This window comes from Lissotriton vulgaris, chromosome 10 (assembly GCF_964263255.1).
Source record: "Lissotriton vulgaris chromosome 10, aLisVul1.2, whole genome shotgun sequence".
NCBI classification, from domain to species: domain Eukaryota; kingdom Metazoa; phylum Chordata; class Amphibia; order Caudata; family Salamandridae; genus Lissotriton; species Lissotriton vulgaris.
The window spans coordinates 404,141,930-404,164,290 of record NC_141698.1 but is presented as its reverse complement, the minus strand read 5'-3'; positions in this window follow the sequence as shown (position 1 = coordinate 404,164,290).

Sequence of the window (22,361 nt, the reverse complement as noted above, 5' to 3'; positions counted from 1 at the left end):
CTTAGACAACTAGAAAGTAAATGGATTATTAAACTGACAGCAGTGGAATTGGGATTGAACATGGATAAGGAGCTACATTTTTTTTGCAACATCTGGGCTGTTAATGTTCAAAAATCCAAATGTTGTATTGTATTGATTTATCATCGACCGTGTTACGACGTATAATGATTTGTTCGAAATCCATTCCAGTAACCACATCCATTCTTGTACAGTATATATATTTAACATAAATTAGCGAATCATTTGTACCATCAGGGCATTCACTGGCACAATGGACAACCAAAATCTGTATGACATTGTTTATGGGACAGCTGTCTACACTGTACAACACATATGGACAAGATTCGACATTTAGTATGCCTGTTATGTTATGTTATGTTATGTTAGTATGAATTTGTAGAGCGCACGTTCACCCCAGGGTTTCTTGGCGCTGTGTGCCGCTGGGGAACCCGTCCTAGTTTTCCCTGTGAGATGGTCCCTATTGGGCATCCCCAAGGTGAAGCCAGGCATCCCCGGCAGCGAGGGGGCTGTTGTGGAGATTAAGCAAGCTATTGCCCAGAGTTGCAGCGTGGGACCCATGGTTAGAGAGGCACCGAGATGAGATTTATCGAGCCCGCTGACATTGGTTCCGTACCCTGCCGCGTCGGGAATTGAACCCTAGTCTCGGGCCGACCTCAGCTTCTGGGTCTGCCGCCTCTAACCGGTGAGCCACACTTCTCCACTCCACACTTCTCCTCCTGTATCTTGTACATATATATATAACACAATCTGGTAATCATTTGTACCGTTAGGGCATTTGCATGCATAATATATAACCAAAATGTGTGCAACATGGTTTGTATGCCAGTTGTCTACACTGTGTATCACACATGAACACAATTTCACATCCAGCATAACTCTTTGATAGGTGGCACTATTCCCTCATGCATGTGTGCTGGGTTTCTGGCGTTTTGCACTGTGGGTGTACTAATTATATTTTCTCTGGATTGAAATGAATGGTGATTTGATTACCTTCTGGGAACTAGTATGTTATCAGTTCATTTGTGCACGAATGCTCGCATACATGTCAGATTATAGGCACCTCAAGTTGTTAAAAGATTACATTGTTTCAATTTATCACGCACAAGAACCTACAGGTACTACATGTACCATGCAGATGAATACTGCCCCAAAGGGGTTGCAATACAAAGATATTGCAATGATTTATCATTTTCCTGCCCCAGCGATGTGTATTGTCTTTCTTTCCAATGCTTTACGCTTGCGGCTCTGAATTTTGATTTGCACTCACTACTGTGATTTGTAATCTCGTCCCTTTTTTGAATAAGAACAGACTACAGCCTTCATTCATTTCTAGTTACGCTTGTGTCAGATTCAGATTCAGAATACGCTTTATTCAGTATAAAATCAATTAACCATATAAGCACATAAATAACAGCATAAAATTTAACAGCATAAAATTATTATTAAATAAATACAAAGTATTTAAAAAACATCCATTGTTTTCCTAGTTTTGACCATCAATTTCAAAAATTACGTAATTTGCATAGACTGTGATCTATCTGCCAACAGTTGTAATTTAATAAAAGCAGGGCGACATTGACTGAGGTCAAACTGTCTTAAAATTAGAAGGATCCACTTTTTTCTAATTACGCTGTAATACTTACAGAACAATACAACATGAATAGTCGACTGAGCGGAAATATGGTTGCAGGGGCATACACAAAGGTGATGTGACCAATCATTTGTATTAGCAAAGGTAACCCAAATGTGCACAAGATCAAGGCATAGGTATAAAAGCAACGTCCTATCAGAAGTTCCATCTAGATCTTTCAAATAAGCTTGTAGCCCAGACATACTCAGCAATAACTGGTGGGATCTTACTGTAGGTTTACCAATGTTACCTGTGAGCCTACTATCCACCAGATATTCCATGTAGATAGATCTCAATCCTTTCCTGGAAACTGTTGACAGAGTCTCTGGCTTATTAAAAAAATCAGGGTACCCAAAATTTGTAAGAAAAACTTTTACGTATGTAATCCATGGAATACGGGCAGAACCATGAAGAGAACAACAGTCATTTACCACGTTCATATTTCGGCCTTAGCAAACTAGTTTCCATTTTCACAAGGTCGGTCAAATAAGGCAAGCCCAGCTCACTGTGACAAATATACGTAGCTGTGCATTTGGGTGCCGCTACCAAGTATCTCAGAAACCTGTTTTCCTCCAATTGTAGTGGCACAATGGTTTCATAAGTCGAGAGACCAGCCCCAAATATAGCAATGGGTATACATTTTGTTTTATAAATTGCAATCAGTTTTTGGACCGGGCGCCCTCCCAGTTTTTTAGCAAAATTTAATAAAGCACCTATGGCTTTACAAAATAAGAGCCGTCTAGTATCAATAGCTTTAGACCAATGTGCCCTACGCTCAAAAACGATCAATAGATAAGAGAAATAGTCCGTAGAGTCAATTTTACAATTGTCAATAGAAACATCTCTGCTCTTAACACTAGGTTTACAACATCGCATGGTATATGTTTTTTTATATTAACAGAGAGATTCAAATTCGTCATATAGGAGACAAAGCTCGATACAAGTTTTTGCAGGCCAAGGGGGGTGCGGGACAAGAGCACTGCATCATCAGCATACAATAAAGCCCCAATGAACCTAGTCCCTACACAAGGCAGATCCACACATTCCTTAACTAAGGTTTCCCCGAGACTATTAATATACAATGTAAACAGAAGGGGGGCTAGCACGCACCCCTGGCGCAAACCCTTCCTGACCGGGAAGGCCGTGCTAAGCTCGCCATTTATCCCACATCGCACTTGGGCCTGAGCTCCCCTGAAAGATTCTTTCAGGAAGGCAAGTATTGCAGGTTCTATCCCCAGGCCTTCTAGTATCCCCCATAGTTTGTCATGATCAACACAATCGAACGCCGAACTTAGGTCTACAAAACACAGGAATAAATTCTCACGTTTGGCCTGCAGGTATTTACCCACCAGAAGACTTACATTTAGACTATGTCTACAGTGCCCAGCGCTTTACGGAAACCGTACTGGCATTCGGAGATGATATCCTTTTCTTTGACCCAGAGTTGAAGCTTCTCTAATACAACTCGCCCTGCTATCTTAGTTATTGAGTCCATAAGAGAAATAGGCTTATAGCAGGCAGGGTCATTTCGATCTCCTTTTTTAAAGATGGGCACTACAGTTGATACTGTCCAGGTGGGAATAAAACCTATGTACCATCAGGCCCTTAAAACCATTGCTATCACCACACCCCACAGTTCTGGGCACGACTTGTACAAGTCAATGGGGATGCAGTCTAGTCCAGGGGCCTTTCCTCGTACGCTGGCATTAATGGCAAGTATAACCTCATCTACGTTGATATCTAAATCTATTGGGAAGTAACTATTGATTTTATTGTCTTCCTCATCAGCATTTTGGGCCACTGCAAGGTTAGAATAAAGCTTACTAAAATGCGGAACCCACAGATCCTCCCCAATGGTAATAACAATGCTAGGTGCAGTTGTAGATACAAGGAAGGGGCCATTTACTGCCTTCCAGAAGGCTCTCATATCATTCTGCCTGGCTGCTAATTTCAACTGTTGCTATGATTCCACTTTTATAGCTTTTGTACGCTGCTTGAGATCTGTCCTATAGGCTAATCTGGCCTGTTTTACTATAACAGGGTTTCGCTTGGGTGTATGTAAAGCGTTTACAAAGGCGGCGTGTGATTTTGAACAGGTTGAATCAAACCAGCCAGGTGAATTTAATATCTTCTGGCATTACAGACGGCTGTAATGACAGAAACTGGTCCTAGGAAGGTTGTTTCCAGTCCAGGGAAGGCATGGCTTGGCAACTCGGGCTGGACTGTTCCCATGAGGCACAGGGTCAGACTGATTTGCATATGGCCATGTCTGAACTGGGGGTGGCAGAGTGGGCTAAAGAACGGTGATGGATTAAACCCAGATCTGTTGACTGGGTGTGAGTGTTTGATTGGTTTAGATGCTCTGTCCATCACCACCCCCTTTTGTACCGCTTTGTTCGACATAAGTTGGCAGGGTATGCTCAGACATGAGTACCTTGCTCACTTTGCCACTGGATTCAAGCAAGCCTGGCTGAAGACGGCTGTAATGCCAGAAACCAGTCCTAGGAAGGTTGTTTCCGGTCCAGGGAAGGCATGGCTTGGCAGTTTGGGCTGGACTGTTCTCGTGAGGCACAGGGTCAGACTAATTTGCATATGGCCATGTCTGAACTGCGGTGGCAGAGTGGGCTAAAGAACGGTGATGGATTAAACCCAGATCGGTTGACTGCGTGTGAGTTTTTGATTGGTTTGGATGCTCCGTCCATCACCACTCCCTATTTTACCGATTTGTTCGCCATAAGTTGGCAGGCTATGCTCAGACTTGTGTACCTTGCTCACTTTGCCACTGGATTCAAGCAAGCCTGGCTGAAGACGGCTGTAATGCCAGAAACTGTTCCTAGGAAGGTTGTTTCCATTCCAGGGAAGGCATGGCTTGGCAATTCGGGCTGGACTGTTCCCATGAGGCACATGGTCAGAGTAATTTGCATATGGCCATGTCTGAACTGGGGGTGGCACAGTGGGCTAAAGAACGGTGATGGATTAAACCCAGATCTGTTTACTGGGTGTGGGTGTTTGATTGGTTCAGATGCTCCGTCCATCACCACCCCCTTTTGTACTGCTTTGTTCGCCATAAGTTGGCAGGGTATGCTCAGACGTGAGTCCCTTGCTCACTTTGTTACTGGAGTCAATCAAGACAGGCTGAAGGCGGCAGTAATACCAGAAACCGGTCCTAGGAAGGTTGTTTCTGTCCAGGGAAGGCATGGCTTGGCAGTTTGGGCTGGACTGTTCCCATGAGGCACAGGGTCAGACTGATTTGCTAATGGCCATGTCTGAACTGAGGGTGGCAGTGTGGGCTAAACAATGGTGATGGATTAAACCCAGATCTGCTGACCGGGTGCGAGTGTTTGATTGGTTCAGATGCTCCGTTTATCACCACCCCCTTTTGTACCGCTTTGATCGCTATAAGTTGGCAGGGTATCCTCAGACGTGAGTCCCTTGCTCACTTTGCCACTGGATTCAAGCAATCCTGGCTGAAGACGGCTGTAATGCCAGAAACCAGTCCTAGGAATGTTGTTTCCGGTCCAGGGAAGGCATCGCTTGGCAGTTCGGGATGGACTGTTCCCATGACGCACAGGGTCAGACTGATTTGCATATGGCTATGTCTAAACTGGAGGTGGCAGAGTGGGCTAAAGAACAGTGATGGGTTAAACCCAGATCTTTTGACTGGGTGTGAGTGTTTGATTGATTCAGGTGCTCCGTCCATCACCACCCCCTTTTGTACCGGACTGTTCCCATGAAGCACAGGGTCAGACTGATTTGCATATGGCCATGTCTGAACTGGGGGTGGCAGAGTGGGCTAAAGAACGGTGATGGATTAAACCCAGATCTGTTGACTGGGTGTGAGTGTTTGATTGGATCTGATGCTTCGTCCATCACCACCCCCTTTTGTACCGCTTTGTTCGCCATAAGTTGGCAGGGTATGCTCAGACGTGAGTCCCTTGCTCACTTTGCCACTGGATTCAAGCAAGCCTGGCTGAAGACGGCTGTAATTCCAGAAACCGGTCCTAGGAAGGTTGATTCCGGTCCAGGGTAGGCATGGCTTGGCGTTCAGGATGGACTGTTCCCATGAGGCACAGGGTCCGACTGATTTGCATATGGCCATGTCTGAACTGGGGGTGGCAGAGTGGGTAAACGCTGATTGATCTGTTGACTGGGTGTGAGTGTTTGATTGGATCTGATGCTTCGTCCATCACCACCCCCTTTTGTACCGCTTTGTTCGCCATAAGTTGGCAGGGTATGCTCAGACGTAAGTCCCTTGCTCACTTTGCCACTGGATTCAAGCAAGCCTGTCTAAAGACGGCTGTAATGCCAGAAACCGGTCCTAGGAAGGTTGTTTCCGGTCCAGGGAAGGCATGGCTTGGCAGTTTGGGCTGGACTGTTCCCATGAGGCACTGGGTTAGACTGATTTGCATATGGCAATGTCTGAACTGGGGGTGGCAGAGTGGGCTAAAGAACGTTGATGGATTAAATCCAGATCTGTAGTCTGGGTGAGTGTTTGATTGGGTCAGATGCTCCGTCCATCACCACCCCTTTTTGTACCGCTTTGTTCGCCATAAGTTGGCTGGGTATGCTCAGACGTGAGTCCCTTGCTCACTTTGCCACTGGATTCAAGCAAGCCTGTCTGAAGACAGCTGTAATGCCAGAAACCAGTCCTAGGAAGGTTGTTTCCGGTCCAGGGAAGGCATGGCTTGGCAGTTCGGGCTGGACTGTTCCCATGAGGCACAGGGTCAGACTGATTTGCATATGGCCATGTCTGAACTGGGGGTGGCAGAGTGGGCTAAAGAATGGTGATGGATTAAACCCAGATCTGTTTACTGGGTGTGAGTGTTTGGTTGGTTCAGATGCTCCGTCCATCACCACCCCCTTTTGTACCGCTTTGATCGCCATAAGTTGGCAGGGTATGCTCAGATGTGAGTCCCTTGCTCACTTTGCCACTGGATTCAAGCAAGCCTGGCTGAAGACGGCTGTAATGCCAGAAACCGGTCCAAGGAAGGTTGTTTCCGGTCCAGGGAAGGCATGGCTTGGCAGTTCGGGCTGGACGGTTCCCATGAGGCACAGGGTCAGAATGATTTGCATATGGCAATGTCTGAACTGGGGGTGGCAGAGTGGGCTAAAGAACGGTGATGGAATAAACCCAGATCTGTTGACTGGGTGTGAGTGTTTGATTGGTTCAGATGCTCCGTCCATAACCACCCCCTTTTGTACCCCCTTATTAGCACAGTAGCCACGTCTGCCCGTCTGTCTTTCCTCTAATCCACTGAGCAGTCATTTTGATTACCGGCAGCCTTGATTACACAGAGACAAAGGGGAAAGATAATTGCGAGTTGCTAGTTAAAGGGGCACGGAGCATACAATTCACGAGCGCTTGCATGAGCAGTCATGTACAATGGACTTCTTTTAGATCTGGAGATAATCAAATGGTCACACGCCCCCCCCAAGCACGCGATAGTGGGTCAGAATTTTTAATAGATGCACTGAAAAGGCACGCACTAGGTGAACTCATCATGTGTGGAGTCTGCCTTGATTTTGACCAAACGTTTGAGCTTCAGCATTCCTTAAGTAATCAGGAATGCACTATTACACTCAACTTTGCACTCCAGGTTCATTCAATATTTAGTAGGGATCGCACATTTGATGTACACTTTTGGGGGAGCCGGGTACATGGTATGCTGGTAAACATTAGCCCGTTCTATAACTGAATTTGTGCGATGTATTCCCCTCTCATCGGACAAGGTGGGGGGTTAGTCAGGGGTATTTCACTTTGTTTTCAGCTCTTCCCATAGGGACCCAGGAGGGGAGGGTGCACTTGTCTTTCCCCTTTCACAGGTTTCATTTATTGGGTCATATCAATGACTTAGAACACAGGCAATGCTTGTCAAAAATCATTTAATCTCCTGTGGAAATTTATGAAGGGGTCCCCATGTAATGTAGATGGTGCTATGCTAAGCACTCTCGCTATAAGCCTAAATTTCAATGTTCCTCATGTAATACAACTGGTGCGATGCTCAGCGCTCTCTGTTGAAAGTCTGATGGTAATGCAATTGGTGCTATGCTAGGCGCTCTCATTGTAAGTCTGATTTCAATGTTCTTTACGTAATACAACTGATGCTGATCTGGACTATCACAATAAAACTTCTGATTTCAATGCAAGTTTTAAAAGCCCAGTTTCGAGTCAGCCAGCCATCGCAGGCAAAGGGCCATACACGGGTAAATTAAGTTTGGGCCGATTCACAAGAAACACAATGTATATATCAGCATATTACCGGTTATGCTTGCTAAGGATCTATTATTAAAGCAAACAATGGTCCTTAGAGCGAGAATAGAGGAAACAAAATGAAATATAGGCCTAAATAGGTACTATATATATGTTCAATGTCCAGCCGGACAAAGAATTTTAATATGCAGTATATTTGGAATAGCAAGTCATACAAAAGAAAGAAAATATATACAACGGGTCACAATCTTGCACCCGATAAAGAGGACAAGGGCAAACAAACAATACATAAAACAGTTTTTAGGCAAAATTGTAGCTAAGGCAGCTTGTACTGGTCAAAGGATAAAGCAAGCTAGCAAAAATAGTAACCACATTATATATACACAATGGACCATAGCGGTACTATTTTCAATTGTCGACAACGTTTCCATCCCAAGCTCTAGTATCTTGCGGGATCATCATCAGGACTGAAAAATAACATTTGCCTGGTATAGAACACAATGCCTGTTAAGTTGAGAGGGGGGAAACAAAACAGGGACCTGTCAGGTTTTTAGGTAGGTAACAACATTTTAAAGTGAATAATAACATTTAGTCCATGTAAGCACCTGTGAAAATGTGCAGAACAGAGCCACATTATTCTGAAGCGACCAGTGAGAACACACAATAAGAGATGAAAGGGCATATGCGTTCTAAGTGAGGTCCAGTTTCACAGTGTATTATGTACAAGGAGTGTAGTGAACACAATGGCTGGCGATCGAGGCCATAGTGTGTATAAACAATGCATGGTGAGGAAGAAAAATTCTATGAAATTCCTAGTTTCACGTGGTGTTAAGAACAAAAAGCAGTGTAGTCACGTTGGTGACAGATCCGAAAAGTTACGGCTTGTAATTACAGATGATCCTAGAAAATGGGAAGAAAAAGTAGGACAGGAAAGCGTAGGGCACAAATATTCCATGCAGTGGTGGGTTGGCTGGTGCCAGAGGGTCAAGCGTTACAGTGTGAGTCACGATGGTGAAGTGAGACACATGTGTCATTGCCTAATAAACCACAGGCTGGCATGCAGTGAAATATACTCATGCCGAATAGTAGGAATTAATCGGGCGAGCTTACCGCGCAACCGGCCTTCTAAGCGTATGGTGAGGAAGGTCTGGGCAGCTCCGTTCTGCTGCTGGATCATGGAGAGTCAAAGTTTAATGTGTGCTAAACCGGAGGGAAACCGGTGCTGTTTAAAATTAAGTACTTACTTACATTATGCATTAGGAATTTGGTCACGGACAGCACATACTTTAATTACGGTCACTCGTGGAGAAGGGGGTGGCTGTATACTACGTCTGCCTAGGCAGAGATTACATGGATCTTTGCATAGAGGACATTGTTATAAACGAAATTGAGGCCCTAACATAGGTACTCTGTCGCAGAGGCACAAATCCTTTGTGTCACAGAGACAGGCAGGCCCTTTTCACACAGGCAGGCCCTTTGACCTAGATTAGCCCTCCCTTTACAATAACAAGCAACAGTAGGCTGTCCCTTATCTGATGTGTGCTCTGGGCACATAAGACGGTCCATCCTGAATATGTAATCTCTATGTCCAACAGTGACTAACCTATGTCACAACACATTCTTGGAAACAGGCCCTTTCTCCAAGAACACAAATTCTTGGAAACAGACCCTCTCTCCAAGAACTCATCTTCCTCTGTCCAACTTTGCGTCAATCCAAGGCACCTATCCGGTGTAAGTATACCTCCCTTTGCCGAAGCAAAGCAGAGGAGACCGAGACTTCCATGCCGGAGGCGCTGCAACCTGCGTCATGCCACAGCTCCGGCTGGCAGAGGTCCATCACCCATCTGTGGGTGTCCAGCTCGAGATCAGGATGAAGCCCCACTAAGGTAATGGGGTTAGACTAAATCCTAGGGGGATTCTTGGCTCTCTAAAGACCTTCACACATGCTAGGTACACTTAGGTAAATCTAGTTAGGCATCATATGGGTATAGGCTTTATCTTAATGCATTCTGTATTTCATGTATCTCTTCATTACCATTGCAAAATGGTAGAACAATGCCTTTTTATTTAACTGCACTGCTGGCCATAATTCTCTGCTACTGAACAACAGTTGTCGCAGCACATATAACCAGTACTAGAATAACAACTGTGCAATACATTTTATTGTAAACACACCCGACTGTTTCTTCTGAGTACTTCTCTGAGATGAGTGACTGAATGAAAAGTAGTATATTGTTTCCACGATCCTGAGGGATCAGGGTTTTATGTTATGTGGTTGCCAGAAGCTATTCCCTTCTTGTCTTCAAGAAGTTTCCAGTGGCCTCTGAGCTAGCTGGTACACAGTAATTAAGTTTAATATACATAATAGGGGCATACAGACCTCAGCCCTATGCCAAGCCTATCGTGTATGTTATTCCAATGCGCAGAACCTATAAGGGAAGTAGGAACTACACTACATGGCTCCCAACCGTGATTGCAGCACTTATTTAACAGTAGAATCTGAGTATTTCGGTCATGCTTATTCTCAGAGACCCCTACTCACAAAACGCCAGAGATGTCTGAAGTGGGTAGGCACAAAATTCCCCCACAGCTGAGTAGGCAAACGTCCTATGTATTGGCTGTTGGTTAATCAAGCTTGAAGTAAAAAGTTCCCGAACAATTGTGCCTTTTTAAAACCTTATCTGAAAACCCTTTTTTAGGACATTTTGTTTTCACAACACAATGTCTGCCGAGGCAGCTGCTTCTGTCACTGGGACACAGGTCTCAAACGACGAAGAGGAAGCAAATGCAATACATTTTGCATCCTAAGCCAGGCATACACTCACACAAAAACCCCTCAGACATGGTTTAACAGACCAAGGAGGCACAGTGATAATTATAGAGGCACACGAAGATTATCAAACAGATGTGTTCTATTCTTGGGTTACATTCCCAGCAGTAAATGCAACAACTCAGACTTTTCATTCTTACATACATGAAAAAGTCCCAGCGGTCTACACTCCTTTTAAGGAGATTAAGATTTCCCTCAGTAACCAGGACGACAATTTCTGGTTTTAATGGCTCCCTATAAACAAATAAATAAAACCAGGCTCGGTACACTAGGTAGACTAGGAGCTACATGGCCGATATTAGCCTGCTACACACCTAATCCTGACATTGATATAATGCCACAAGATGCACTGCTCTTACAACACAAAGAGTTGGTAAAACTCTTACAGAGCCATGACGCAACTTGTCATGAGGACACTTGGTGTCCAACCCACAGTCGCTACTAATATTACAGCTCCTACATGGAGCACCGCTACTAAAATCAGTCAACAAAACTTTCACACAGTAATGGGTAAACTGCCAATGAAACATGAACAGATTCCTTTCTGGGTAGCTCAGAAAATCACCTAGTTAGAAGCAGTATTTCTAAATACCACACCATTTGAAAGCACATAATGCTAACACTCTGCTTGCCCATAGGGATAACACCACAGTTAGAGGACTGCACCAATTGGGTACAATCTTTGCTGCCATATATACCAGAACTCCCGGAATTCCTTCCTTAGCTGTATTTCCAGATGTCTTACGACAGATACAGAACAAGTATGGAGCTGAGCCAGCTCTACGTTTAGGTATGAAATTACGAGGTCATTATGACCAGGTATCAACAATATTACTAGCTAACATTAAAGGGGAAGCAGCTTCAGTGGCGATCCGCCAACACCTAAGAGAGGTCAGTCTTATAGACCAACCACAAGAACTTCCCAAAATAATTAAAACTGCATATGCAGAACTGGGAAGGGACAGTTTGGGTAGAAAAGCTTTTAAGAACCACAGCTAATGGGCAGTCCTGAGAAGGACACTTCTAAGCAGACGCCTACTTCTTCTAAAAAGGAAGTGGGAAAATAATAAAAATACAACATTTTTCAGAAAAGATTCTCAATCCAGAGGTAGGTCTCCTTAACAGGAGCCCTCTGCAAAGAGGTATAACCTTTGGAATAGGGATAATATTAGGAAACCTGCAGTGCTTAATTTGTAAAAAGCGTAGTACCGGGGCTCTAGACAGGAGGACACTAGAGCTTGCACCATCCATTACCCCTGGCAGCACTGCCAATGACAACACCAACACACTACTAATCATCACACTCTTAAAAGTGTGACAATTCATACTATTACAGGCCCCCAAAGCTATTAGAATGGCTTTGGAGGCAAATACTACTAATTGCAAATATAAATTTAAATAATGAACAGAAGTTGGTGTGCTCGTACCTAAATTGGCAGACATCACTACCATGTGGCAGACAGTCATAAGCCCCGGCACAAATTAAGCACTTGAAACATGACAGGTATCAGGATACTGATACACATTCCTCCCGATAAACAACACAAGGAGAGAAGGAAAGTCAGCACACAAAGAAGAGCGCAAGCAGTCCAGGGACAAGCACGCTCAGGACTCTTCTAAAACAGAAGACAAACCACACCTCAATTTAAAAAATAAAAAATATAAAAAGAAGAAGATGCAGGTCTCAAAGTTAGACTTGCACAGAATCCTAAAGACTCAACTTCTGAATGGGGATTGGGCTCAGACAATGCTAAGACAGAGCGGCAGAAGTAACAATAGCTCACCAGAACCTGAAGGAATTTCTGGACAGCAAAATTGAATGATTACATCACAGTGGAAACAACAGACAAAAGGGTGAGCGTCCCACACAAGTTTTATGAAATAACACTCTGCATGGCGGAGGACGAGCACAGGAAAGTAAAAGGTCTCTTTGCGAAAAACTTATAGTCTGGTTTTGACATACTGTTAGCAGAATAACATTAGCCGCCATCATTAGCCAGGAGCGCCCAAAGGGAGAAAGCTTTTTTTCCTGAATTTTCCAACCATATTCAGGTTCACCTTATACATACATATGCACAGGAGTGGGCAGTAGCCCAAGCTCCAGCATTCTATAAAAGTCACGATGGATGGGATGAAGGCTCAACCCACCATGTGATCACTTTAATAGTTTCACCACATGCTCAAAGACAATATCGTATTAAGCAAGAAGCTAAAACACAGGTCACTTAGATCTTAGATCAACTTGTATCCAAGGGGATTGTTTGAAAATACAATTCACAAATGAACAAACCATTGCATCACTTTTCAAAACCTGATAATACATTTAGTCTAGTTTTCATTTACAGACACTTGATTACTTGCACAAAGACACATGCTGTCCAACATGCAGATATTGCCGCATTAACGAATAACATTATGCGGGAGAAAATACAAATCAACACTTGTCTCAAATGGATGTTTCTGTAAAACTATAGCACCAGAAATTAGGTACCTAACAGCATTTAGTGTATTAGAGTCCCAGAAACAGTTTTTTGGCATCTCCCCCGTGGGTATAAGAACAGCTCAGGGGTATCTTCTGAAAGAATTACTGAATTGCTAAAGCACTTTGAAGAAGAAGCGTCCTATATTATATGGATGATATTTATCTATCTATATTTATCTAACGGATGACCTATTGAGGAAACACTTGACCAGGGTGAGCACCATTATTATGGGATTCGCCTCTGGGGGCTACAAATTTATTTTTGAGAAATCAGAAATTGCCCACCTCAGTATTCTATTTTTGGGAGATGAGCTTTCAAGTGAAGGCAAAAGCCTGGCAGCTAACTTTTTGGGAAAATGTGCGCTTCTCCAGCCTCCAAATACATTAATCAACTTCCAATCAGTACTGGGATTCCTAGATTTTGGCAGAACATACATTTTTGATTTCACAAAGAGAGTAAAACCTTTCTACAACGTTTTTCAAACCTGACTTTTCACTCAAACACTGGACACAAGAACACACCAATATTATTTGTTCATTCCAGAAAGATATTATTGCTTCCAAACACATGCACACACGTGTAAACTTGCACCACTTGGTACTCAGTATCATTTTGGGTCAATGTGGGTATACTTAATTTACCTTTTAATAAAGGGGAAACTGTACCATTCATATATGATTCTCTCTGTACAGAAACACAGAAATGAGTTTTATTTCAACAGAATAAAAAATTTTGACAACCATTCAGACTGCTGTAGCAAAAGAAAGAGAACTGGCTCATGGGAAGAGGCAATATTGTTGTCACCCCAGTACCCGTGCTAGCATTCCTAATGCCAAAGCCTTAATTCCAGAATGGATACAAAGGACTATCTCTTTTGCTGCATCAGACTTTGAATGCAGACTTGGTCCAAGTTTAAAAACACAGGCATTCCTGCAATATGATAAAGAACACTACCTACTGTTAGAACCGGCTGTCTCTAGTTGGCAGAGGTATGCACTTCTGACAAATAGGGACACTCCTTTTCTAGTTAGGGCAAGGGGATCACACCCTTCGATAACCCCTGCTCACCCCCTTGGTAGCTTGGCAGAGCAGAACAGGCTTATCTCAGAGGCTGTGTGTTAAGCAATTATGACCACATACAGTAATACAGTGAATACACTACAAATGGACACGACACCGTAGTATTATAAAAATAAGTATTTTTATATAAGGCTTAGCACAAGACCAAAATAACGGCAAAACTGTACACAATCGGAATAAATACGTTCGGGAAGGAAAAAGGGATAGTTCAAAGGTAGTTTCTTCTTTAGCACAAAAGTCTTTAGTATCAAGCAAATCTTCTTCTTGGAAACACAGTTCTTAGCAACAGGGTAACTCACACGGGAGCTACACAACGCTGGGGCAAAGGTAATCCACAGGTTCGGCGTCGACCGCGAGGAGCGCTGCGTCGGGCCTGGAGTCACACGGACCCCCAACAACACAGTACCTTAGGAAAATGAAGCACACGATGATCAGCGGCGTCGAGCAATCCGGCGTCGCGTCTCCGGTGTCGATCAGGCCTCAGCAGGCGTTGTCGATGATGCAGTTGCACAGAGTGAGCAGCGCTCACGGCGTCGAAGGGCACACGGTTGATGCGATCAGCAGCGGGGCAGACACGAGGTCCTCTGGAGTTAGAGCCGTACTCCTACTCACTGGCGTTGCTGCTGGCGTCGGTTGGGCCCAGCGTCCGATCGTCGTGGTCGCTGGTTCTTTCAGAGGTGCTGGATTCACACTTCCAGCGGATAGCACTTTTTAGCAGGTGAAGTCCTTTAGCCCTGTGACTTCGGCAGGAGACTGGCACTCTTCCAGTCCTTGGAGATTTTCTTAGCAAGCGTGAGAGTACACACACAGTTCCTCTCTCCTGGTTCCTTGGCAAAAATAAAGAAGCACTGCAGGATTCCCCCAACAACAGCACACCGGCAGAAGGGGTAGACAGTCCTTTAGATCAGCAGGCTTCTTGTCCTTGGTTACAGGGTTCCTTGTCAGAAGTGATCCGATTTCCTAGTTCAGGGGTCCTTCTCTTATACCCCTTTTCGTCTTTGATCCCTTTGTCTATGCCGGGGATTTCCCAACACCCTGGGTCTGTGGTGGGTGGAGCTAGGCAGTAGCACCTGGCCTATTCATTGAGCCGGGCCGGGTCCTCAGACGCCCCGCAGGAGGTGGAGCCAGCATTGACACTGGCAGGAGCAGAGCTATCGCCCTCCTGGCAGGAGGTGGGGCCAGGATCGTCCATGGCCGGCACAGAGCCATCAGTCGCTTGGCAGGAGGTGGAGCCAGCATTGTATCAGGCAAGGCAGGCTATCAACAACTACTCTCCCCCTACTCTCAACGTAATGTCCCACTCATCCCACACTGACTCATCCAGACCTCTTGGAGCCACCCAGCTCCTGTCACACACACGCAAGACCAGCAGAGACCAGATATAGTTAGACAAGAAAATAGACACTTTCTAAAAGTGCTATTTTCGAACCCAGAGTCCAAAGACCATCCACACCAGCGGATGCGTAATTAAACCCCGAGTTCAGGGATACCAAACTCGACATTGCACCATGCTCCCCGAGCCAGCTAGGATTATAGCGTTAATAATCCCGGCGGCCCATTCTATCCAACGGAGAGCAGGCTACCTCGCAATAGTGAAGCCCTAAGATGGCGGCACTTCACTATCAGGACATGCCAACTTGGTCAGGCTTATCCTACCTTACACTTACAATGCACCCTGCCCATGGGCCTACCATAGGGGTGACTAACATGAAGTTAAGGGAAGGTTGGAGGGGCTGGCAGGTAGGTATACCTGCGCAGCCGACGTGACAGTACAAGACTGCACGTGGGTCTCGCAATGACCGACCCGTAGACATTCGTTTACAAGGCCGCTCCTGTGGGTGGCACAACACGTGCTGCAAGCCCACGAGCGGCATTTGTATTTACAAGCCCCGGCACTCCTGGTGCACTAGACTAGGGACTGACAGTAAACCAAATAAGCCAAACATGGATACAATAGATACATCATTTTAACATAGGGAGCACTTGCGCTATGGCACTGATCAGCAGTGACACGGCGCCCAAAGCATATACCAGCAAAACATCGTAAAACAGTAGAGGCAAACAGAAAAAATGGAGGAGAGACTCAAGCCAATGATGTCAGGTCTAACACCTACCAAATGAAATCTTGCCTCTAGATCAGTATGAATTTTAATTTACACTGATGGGTCTGCTTCACCGGCCGCTTTTGTTAAAAATCAAATGCTGAATGGCAAGTTCCGTCCTCATTGCACCAATAGCACGGCTTGGTTGGCAGCTTTAAAAGCCCTGATACTTGCACCTGTAAACACAGATCGAGAATTCCCAAAACTCATTGTGTGTGATTCCTTTTACTGTGTGCAATGATATAATAAATATTTACACCATTGGGAACAAAATGGGTTTAAAGATGAAACAAGGTGGCATAATTAAACACAAAAATTATGGGAACAGGTAGTGGAGTTGAAAAACGACCTACCAAATACTCACGTGATTAACACACTGAGTCATCAACGTGATGGCGTGCATGTTGAAGGGAAGTCAGTGGCTGTTGAAGCCACAAAAGGGGCTGTTCACACAGCTTCCATAGCTGTGCACACTCGTCCAACAACGAGAATTGACGGTTAGAATATGGTGGCTGTATTTGCTTCACGCAAATGCAGCACAGCAGTGCCTAAGAAATTTCCACTCAAATACTCCTACAAGTTAGATGCAAAAAACATTCCATATGCTCAGATTCCTGGAGTGGGGGGATAGATTATTTCCAAATATGGATAGTAGGCAGGAATTAATCATTTAAAGCACACAAGGGCTTGGGCTCCGCGCATTCAGGCGTAATAGCTACTATTTCTTCATTGCAACAGTGCTATTGGTGGCCTGGGATCAGAAGTCAGATTATTGGCTTGTCTTGAACTGCAACATCTGCAAACGAATGCCAGGCTACACCATCACAAGACCTGCACAGGTTCCATTGGTAGACAGCATCAGACTGTCCATTTGATCGTGCCGTGTAAAAGACCACTGCAGCCCCTCAAATTTTGAGGTGGCTTAAAAATATATCTCAGTGGCAGTGGGTCCTTGCTCAAGGTTACTATAAGTATGGCCTCAATACTTGGCTGACGTTCAAAACTGTTATAAAAAGATTTGCGAGTCCACAACAGGAGATACGCAATCAACCTTGCACCCTGACTGTGGCCCCCCACTTGGCTCTCGAGCCTACTAAGAGGCCATGGGAGGGATGGACGTAGTATTGTGGTATTCCTCTCCAACGCCATCCTGAGGGAATTAAGGTAGAGGAGGGGAAGGACTGGGGCATAGAGCAATCCTTAACAGCTAGGGTATTAGGGGGGGGTAGTCGGGTCAAACACTTATATGGATTCAGGGAGCAATACACACTCAGCCAAGAATCTCTCTAGGAGGTGTCACCCCATTTACAAATGTGAAAAACTGATCATACATGTGAAGGCACAGTGGCGGATGAAAACTATTCTGTATCTAGGATCCTTTGGCTGCTTTAAAGGAACTAAAGGAAACAAAGAAACAAACAAAAATTCTGTCAAAGTGAAACAGGCCGCCACTGGGAAGTCGAGGTAATCACGGCAAGTCCTGTCTGAATCCCAAAAGTCATGGATCTGGGCAGAGAGAGAAAAAGTTAGCGGGCACAATGAAATTTGGGCCCTCATACAGAAATACATGTGCGAGTCCTTAAAGTGAAAGGAACAAGAACTGTACTTTTGCCGCATCCTGCTGTGATAAAAGCACCAGATTCATTTCAAATGAAGGATTCAACCAAAACCTATGTGGCCAATACTGAGCAGTAGGCCTTGTGAATTCCACAATAGTAGACGTCCCTCTCACTACTATTCAAGAAATTCAAACTGAAAGCCTCATCAGGTTTGAGAAATCAAATCAATGGAGTGGGGGATTATGCAACAATGCAATGGAACCAGTTCTCCTTGAACCAACCTTTCAAATTCAAAATAAAAGTCAAGAAAACACTCAAGTTGCAATTTGGCCAAAAACAAATGTGTACACCGACGTTTTTTCACAAAAGCATCTATTAATAAAAGCCTCTACGTTTTTTCAACAAAAACATCAAATAAAAAATGCTTTAAGTTTTTCAACAAAAACATCAATTAATAAAAGCTTCAACGTTTTTTTTAAAAAAACCCATCAAATAATAAATATTTCAACGTTTTTCAACACAAACATCAAATACTAAGAGCTTCAATGTTTTTCAACAAAAGCATCAAATAATAAAAGCTTCAAAGTTTTTCAACAAAAACATCAAGTAATAACTTCAACATCTAAACGGTTTTTCAGCAAAGGACATCAACTATTACCTTCAACATTTCAACGTTTTTCAACAGAAACAGCAGAAATAAGTTCAACTAAATACGATGCAATTTTAACAATTGATCTTACAGCAACTGGCTATTTCATTAACTGTGATACGTTTTCCATGGCTCCACGCAAACAGGAAGCGACCGCCAGCCCAAAAACAAACAAATATGCAAGTACAAACTTTTGAACCTTTTCCTTTCCTAAAGATACAGACCTGGCTTCACCATGAGTAGAACTATGGAGTATTTCTAGGTTTGTCTTTTTCTGTTCTGGCTTTGCTTAGAGCTAGCTTTTAGTGTGACTCTTGGTGGACACTTTCTACAACACAGGTTCAACATAAAACTGAAGCCACGTCCATTTTCAATTCAAATGCAAAAGAGACTTGTAAATGTATTCGACCTGAACAAATTTTTATATTCTAAATGATGTACTTAATCATCCACTTTTTTAATTCTGATTAATGTATTTTGAACTTTCATTCATTTTCATTTATTTTTATCATGCATTCAGTGATGTCATTACCTTCAGTACATTTTTTATGAAAATTGGGTTACTGATACAGTGTATAATATGCTGTCTGTTTTAGGAATAATTGCTACATTTTCAGATCATGAAATGTTAGAGATTTATTCATATTGCAACGCTTTATACCTGTTACCTTCATTAAGGTTATCAACTCCTACGGATTTGAAATCCATCTAGAAATGTGGTTGTTTAAACACCAGTAGGAACGTTGCCAAACACCAACCAACACCATTGCACAGGGTGGGATAGTTGACACACATCAGCAGGGGCAACATTAGATGCCATTTACAACACAACAGGATAGACCCAGTTAGGAAAGTATGGGTGGTTTTGCTTTTTGACACAAATACCTGTCACAGAAATGATTCCTGAACGTCACCAAGGGACTCAGTATACATAGGCCAGACCTACGTTATTTACAGATAACATCCAGGGGTAGTGAAATCCTACAGGGTAGGGAAGCTGTGCCTTTTTTTGAAAAAAGCCCCAACACTGACAGTAGTGAAACAAAAGTTTCCTTTGTAAAATTCAATGCTTAGAGCAATCTGAAAACCATACCTTGTGCAACACATTTATTTTTCATTTTACATCAGCTAAAGAAATATTTTTCTTTTCTGCAAAATAGCACTCTTAAATACACCGCCTTTTTGAATACCTTGAACAGGAACTATGCTTCTCATGATTTCTAATATTTAAAAGACCAGTCTGAAGAGATTGCAACGTACTTGTTCTCTGATGCCTGTTTTTTGCAATGAAGAATGCGTGGTCATCATCTGTTCAACACTTCCAAAGAAAAACGCCAGTGGCATTTAACAGCTGGGTCTGCTGAAGTCCCATTCTAGGTTGTGTCCCAAGCGTATTCCCATCAAACCAAAGCATTCCTTGCAAAACGTGGGTGCCTTTTGCTTCCTTTAAGCAGCACCAAGGTATAGATTACAGCACCGGCTGCCTCAGAACCAGCGATTGGCAGCACTATTCTTTCTGTGCTCCCACAACGATTATGCGAGGTATTAAAAAGGTCTGTTCACTGCAGCAGCTAGCAACGAGAATGTTGTGACTGCCAGCCAACACTTTTTAACTCTATTTATGCAAAACATGTCCTGAAACACATTTTTTCTCTTATTGTTTCAACTTTCACCGAGTGCTTGGAAGCTTTCCCTCTAAATTGACTTTTTTTTCTTTTCTAAAGAAAGCATGGTCTTCAGGAAAAGCATATGAGAGTTTTATTTTATAAACAGAAACTTTTATAAGTAACTACTGACTCTAAAGAGTATATATATACTTTTTTAATGACACTATAGATTTTTCCTGTCTCCACAGCTCATAAAACACTTTCATGCAACTACCTGCCAATTATATGCAAATGTCTATTTTAGTCACGCCCAAGGGGGAGGGGCAAGTGGTCTCTCATAGAACTCCAGGGGCAGTTACAGCCGGTTGGCTGGATGGTTGCGGGGAGTGGGAGTATTGCTTTCCAGTAGGCTGTTTGGCCATCCTGCACGTGCACAATGGAGCAAGTAAACGGCGCCTAACTGCAAGGGCACCATTATAAAGATAATCTACAGGGCGTACGGGGGTGACCTGGGGCGGTAGTAACCTCACGGGGAACGGGCCCTTCACGCACACGCACTCTGGTTGAAGGGCGTGCATAATTTGATAAGGATCTGGCGCCAGTTATTGATCTTGCCGTACACTCAAAATAGGGTTACACATAACAATGAAATGTTATTCTTATGATTATCGATTGTGGTAATTGGAAACTGGTATGTTTGGATTCAGATAGAAATACCTTTGTATTAGAGATATGTTAAGGTTAGCCATCTGACATCTGTACCTATCAATGCAATCAATGTAATGTAATGGTTTTCTGCGTATTGTGTAAATATTGTATATTAAAAATGTTATGTAAATAACTACTGCAGGGAGTTAACGACCCCCTAATCCAAAATTTTCTCTTGTTATTATCGTGATATTGATAAGGGAGGAGGGGGTCTGGGTATTACCTGGCCATACTAAAAAAATCTGAATTGCCACAGAATTTCCTTTGAGCAGAGCTGTAAGTGGCCGGGGTCCTGCCAGTGTTTATTACTAGTAGTTCTTATAAGCAGGCACTGAGACGGATCCCTATCGGGCTCTCAGTGTTTGCTCTCACCCTCAGAGTCAATCAAACATCTCAACTCTGCAGCATTACCACTACACTTTAAAGAGACTTGTTTTAGTTCTTTCACAGTCTCATCATTTCAGAACTGAAGCATTTTTAATATTCTATACAAGAAAGCCATTGTTTTTGCGTGCGTAACTAACATCTATTGACAAAGCCAATGGTCCAGGCTTGTTCTAGGTATAATGTTACTTGTTGTATCATATATCCAGATGCAGAAACAGCAAAATACCAGTTGGATTGCGCACACTCCCTGTAAGCAGCACTTCCGGTGCGGCTGCTTTCCCCTGTAATCAAGACTTGTGTTTTTTTGGGCGTTGGACAATTCGCCACCTCCCCCACTCCAGTGAGGGTAATCTCTTTTAGTCCCTCTGCCCGCGCCCTGCGTGCTTTCTGAGAATTGTTTTCATTCATTCCAGACGCCTGGCCTGCCCTGGATCTGACTTCTGCATAGTATTTCGGAGGTCAATGGCTTAATACTTAATTTGCTTGTTAGTTTCTCGTTGTCGGTGTGATATTAGTGTGAGTCTGCGTAACTAAAATGCCTTTTTTCTAGACTGTGGGGCTTGTAATAAGTTAGCAGTTGGGGCGAGGTTGCTGGGATCTGGAACATTCTTTGAAGTAATGGTGGATGGTGCTTGAAGAAAGGCCAAGATTTCTTATTTGTCTGTGTTATGCAGGAGAAAGGACTTCCCTGGTTGGCAATTCCACCTTCTACTAACACATTTTTAGTGACGGCAAGCAGTTTTGTGGTACACTGTGCCAAATGATATGGAGCAGTTGCAGAGGCACAACGTTGGTCCTAGTTTATATCCGAGTCTGGGCCTTTTCTAATGTTTCTACATCACAGGTGGAAATCAGCTAGAAGTCACAGAAGGAGTTAAAAGTACGTACCTGAAGAGCTGCTCGATTCTTGTAATTTGTTTAAATGACCCCAGGCAGGGATAGAAGTAACAGTTTGGTTGGTCCCTTTCCAGGTTGGCATCTTATGTAGTCTGTGCAGAATGAAAGTTGTTGCAAACAATGGTAGCGCTGTGGCTTTAATCCTTAATAGGAGCCTGAAGGAAGTGGAAATAATAATTCTGATACTAGTTGTATAC